The sequence below is a fragment of the Adiantum capillus-veneris genome, chromosome 11 (assembly GCF_014529385.1).
Source record: "Adiantum capillus-veneris isolate H3 chromosome 11, ASM1452938v2, whole genome shotgun sequence".
In the NCBI taxonomy this organism is placed as follows: domain Eukaryota; kingdom Viridiplantae; phylum Streptophyta; class Polypodiopsida; order Polypodiales; family Pteridaceae; genus Adiantum; species Adiantum capillus-veneris.
In genome coordinates, this window is record NC_140941.1 from 107,645,601 (window position 1) to 107,650,544 (window position 4,944).

At 42.8% G+C, this 4,944-nt stretch overlaps 1 pseudogene across 1 annotated transcript; it reads left to right on the forward strand.

Moving 5' to 3' along the window:
• The first annotated feature begins 3,752 nt into the window (after positions 1–3,752).
• LOC147447800 (uncharacterized) lies at positions 3,753–4,501 on the forward strand (annotated as a pseudogene). The gene is made up of 2 exons (XR_015189640.1): positions 3,753–4,193; positions 4,285–4,501. The product of XR_015189640.1 is annotated as an uncharacterized LOC147447800 (transcript).
• The last annotated feature ends 443 nt before the right edge of the window (positions 4,502–4,944 follow it).

A 4,944-nucleotide genomic window follows, 5' to 3' on the forward strand; every position in this document is an offset into this window, starting at 1 on the left:
TGTTATCCTGAAGTAATTAAGCCAGTGTCTTCAGTGCTAGCTGGTTGCACTTTTAGCAGAGCTTCACTTTTGTAAATGAGTGAAGCTCATTAGTTCTTGCATGACCCATAAGGGGAGTTCCCACTACAACTATTTACAGAGCCATAGTGGCTTATTGAAATGATGTTCTAAGATACTGCGCAAATATAACATGGCCAAGAGTAATTGCCGTCGCCTCTTCATCAACTCCCCGCATTCCACTCTACAAAATCATCATCAACTCAATTAGTAAAATAAATAGACAGCGCATAATTAACCATTACGCCAGCTATCCCAATTATGTTGAGCATGTTAACCTGTCGCGCTTTTTGTGCTAGTTAGCAGTTTCAAGTTAGCACATCCTCGAAAAGTTGGGCGTCCGGTAAATTTTTTACAAATAATATCAAAATTTGTCAGAGGTTGTACATTTGGATTCTTTGTTTCAAGTGCTTTCTATTGATATATCATATGTCATAGATCTTGGAGATGTAGCTCAAGTTATTGTACTAGTTAGCATATGTCAAACTTGTGCTAGTTAGCATTTTTCGGGACATGAAAAAACATGATAGGTTAACATGCTTTCACCAGCTAACCACTACAACAGGAGGGTGCCCAGTCTCGTAACAGTACAGCTCTTTTGATAGTCTATCTGAAAATTTGATAGAAGCATTTCAGAACGATCTGCAGAGAAAGAAAAACATCTCTTGTGACCAATTCAACACAGAATATGGTGTCTGCAGGAGTTGGTTAATGTGTAGCTGCAAGGGGATACAAAAAAATTGCAACGGAAGTCAAGTAGTCAATCATGCAGGTGTCTACGCTGCCCTCAAAAAATATATACAAAGAACAGAAGCGGAATCTAATTCTTTATTCCACACAAAGAGATTTGATGTTGGAGAAGCTGAGAACACGGACTGAGGAGTAATGGCATTTTTGGAGATAGGCATACCAATATGTGAGTATCTATTAGCCTCCAACAGCGGCTCACTGCTGGGTGGGGATAGCAAAAACCTTACAGACAATATGTAAAGAGATTTTTCTGCTAAACCACATGCAAGCGGCAGCCAATGCGGATGCAGTTGAGAATAGCAACAACAGTATACTGTAGCATTTCTCTTCGGCAGCTGCAAATGAGGCAGGGAATGCTTATGGTGTGGATTTGAAAACATAGAGGTTACTACTTCAGAGCTCCCTTCTTGCCAATCACCACGATTTGGTGGCATATCCTATGAGAAAAGGTCCATGTATGCAGCAGCTATCGGATCAAGTTCAGATGGCTGCAGATGGAAGGCATCAATTTGGTATTGTAGCCAACACAAACCCTCATTTTCCCTTCGAGGAAATCTATTGATCTAGGGCGAGCAGTGAAAATCTATTCACATCTTCTCAAAGGACCTTTGTGCAGCAAGCGGCCGAGGTAAAAACTCCATATAGCAGCCATAGTATGCCAAACAGGCCGAGTGCCAACAACGAATTAACATTCCACAGCGCAGGACATATTGTTGTTAATATATTGTCTGAGTGGAGAGCCAATTTCAGCGTCAAGAGGATTGTACAGAGTTTGTCTACTGTTGAACGCATTTTGCAACCTCAAGATTCAAAAATTATTTTATTTAGTTAAACACTCAATATATCATATATGTTGGGAGCCCAGCGCCCTCTTCTGCAAATACATTCCTCATGATGGTGCATCTTATCACGGTTTTCTTGTAGAGATGAGTCAGATTTCTTTGCATATCTTACTGGCTTAGCATATAAGGGTGTGGTCACACGAGAGCTGATGGTACCTGTAGCACTGACAGCTGGAGGTTGCAGGGCAGTGACTCGCCGGTGACCCGATAGAATTTGATGATACCTAAGCGTAGACATAAAGTTGCATGTTGTTGCATGCCCTACGTGGCGAGCATGCTATGGAATCTGCACTCTAGCGCTTCGAGGAAAAGCTGGAGTAACTCTGCTTGGCAGTCGCGCATTAAAATCATTCTTGTTCACGTTTTGCAACTATGCCAAAGTCGGCATAGTTGTCCATGGCATACATAGTTGTACTAAGCAGACTTAGTTATTTGCATGCGACGAGAAACAAGGCTTAGTAACTAGTGCAAAAAACTGGAAACTAAGCGGACGCTCAATGCAGAAAACAAATCCATTGCTCTTGAAAGAGAGATCAGTGTCAAAGGCATCAATAGACCTTTTATAGTTGTTGCTGATGATCTTGAGTATACCGTCTCTATGGCCACAAAAACACACTCATTATACCCTCATCTTCGGGTGGTGTTGAAGAGAATTGCTACTTGATTGAGACCCCGATTCAAACCCCTTGGAAATAACATACATCAAACCGACTGACAAATTCGGCATCATGTTGCCTTGAACCGCATGTTGATGTATTGAGAAGTATAACATGGGGCATTTACAAGTTTTCGTTTGTCATAGCTTGCCACAATCCCTAGTAGGCAGCTAAATGCAAGGTAGTATGGGCTTCATAATTGCTAAATATGACAACGTCTCCATCACTTTTTGGCTCTGTTTTGAAGTTGAATGATATTGAGTGGAACGCCACCCGTACTAATGCCCATGAGCGTCACGTAATAGTAGTTCGCCAGATATGAGCGGATTGAATATGGTGCCTTCCGCTATAGGGATGCCAACCTCAAGATACCCATTATCATGTGCAGTTAGGAAGCACGATTCATAACGCGAGTTAGTCAGCAAAGGGACAAGAAGACAGAATTGATGAGCTAAGCAGAGAGAGAGAGAGAGAGAGAGAGAGAGAGAGAGAGAGAGAAGGTAATACTAATCAGAGGACATAAAACATAAATTTACATATGCGTGTTTTGTGTATGGCAGGGAGGACACATGTATTCACAACACTGCATGTTCCAAATGCACAAGCGCAATCCTAGCTCGACAACACTGTAAGGTCCGTTATTTGCATCCAATTCCCCATGCGCATGCGTTTTCTAGGCGCAACACATAAACGCTACGGGGTAGGGCACGGCTTCCGTTTCTTATAGTTTTCTGGAGAGACCACGATGCCAGCTCTCCACCATACTTTTGTATGGCACCTCTGTATGAGATGCACTATATACTTTGCACTTTCAGTCCGTGGCGTTTCATTGCAAGACAATATGTGAAACTATTCACATTGCTTTTTTGTAGCTTGACTCAAATATCGGCTTGTAGATTGGACAATTGAAAAGCAGCAGTACAACATTGCAGGTCAGTAAAGCACCTCATTCTCGTTTTCAAAACTATACACTCGATGTCGATCAACATCTATATATGTTAGTTACACACACAACTCTTTGCATATGGTTGCTAGCCAATGCATGTGATGTATTACAGTAGTGAATACACAAGTAGTGAATGCATATGGTGTATCACTAATAATTGATGCACTTAACTTTCTTAAACGTTATAGCATTCTTTAAATGTATATGCACGGCCGTGGGTGCCAAATTATTAATGCTCTTGTTCTTTTCAGTGCTAGATTCTAAATGTCAATTTGTATATGTCCTATTAGATGCTGTATAGCAAGGCGCACCAAGCAAGACTAGTTATGAATCCGTGAGCATCCTCTGCTCAGTGCTCACCGATTCTAAATTTAGGAGAGTGCAGACGCGGTTTAGAAGGTTTATGCCCACGCAGAAACTCGACGACGCAGGGCCAATCGGCGGCCCGCTGCACGCATGCATGCCAATTGCTCACTACTCCTTGTCGATTCTATAAATACCGCACCTCCTGCCACCATTTCTCTCAGCCCGCACTCTCCAGCTTGCACTAGCCTACGCCAAGCATGGCCTACAAAATGATGATCGTGGTTTTGGCGCTGCTGGCCCTGCTGGCAGTAAGCAGTACTGCTGCCGACAGTCGCGAAAGCGAGTGGCGTATGCGCCTCCAGGCTTGTGACGACTTCATGGAGCAGCGCGGTGGGCAGCAACGTGAACGCACCAGTCAACCCAGCCAGCGATGCTGCCAGAATTTGCAGCGCATCTCCTCCGAGGATCGATGCCGTGCTCTACAACAGGTTTATGGTGGCCGGGGCCGCCACATGTATCCCGACTCCGGCCGTGAGTCACCGTACGAAAGCCAGCAGGAGCGCACGACCAGAATGGCATCTCGTCTTCTTCAACAATGCGATCTGCGTCCTCGAGAGTGCAGAACTCGAGATGCAGGTACAGCTATTAGTATTTGTGTCTTTCTTTGATCCACTATTGCATGTCATTTTTTGCCCTACTAACATGATTTTCTTTTGCCTTAATGCAGAGACCTGGCTTTGGTGGTGAGCTGATGAGAACTGCCAAGTAAACTAGGCACCAAAGTTTTCCACTTCAGTTTTTAATATACATAAAACATGTACATACCGGTCGAGATTGTCAGATACCGATCGGTATCTGAACAAGTCTATGCAAAATGTAGCTGGAAATAAATTGACTTTTGCCTGCTAGTCAGGCCACTTGAAAGGCAAATCACCTTTGATCTCTCTCTTTCTCTCTCTCTCTCTCTCTCTCTCTCTCAGTTTATAAAGCGTTTTGAGGTTCTTGTTGGTGGGAAGCAGCGACATGCAGACAATTTACTGGTAATAAGCAATTTTTGTTTAAAGCCTGGACATTGCCCCTGCTTGCCCATAACCTTTGATCAATCATGCTCAAGATGAGGTTGGACATTTCTACTTCTGAGGTATCATCTAGTTTTTGTTTTTGTTTTTGCCTGAAGAATGCCTGGTATATTATGTTGCCTTCAAATTGGCGGGTACCCTTACTTTTACTGAAGAATTCCCTTAAATCTGAACAGTGGATCAAAATTGAATATATGAACTTTTAACGAACGGTTTCAACCGATGTACATATAAACTGGTTAATTCACCTTGTTGGTTCCTCTCATGTAAATATCATAATCATATTTAAAAGAATAAGATCTCGCTGC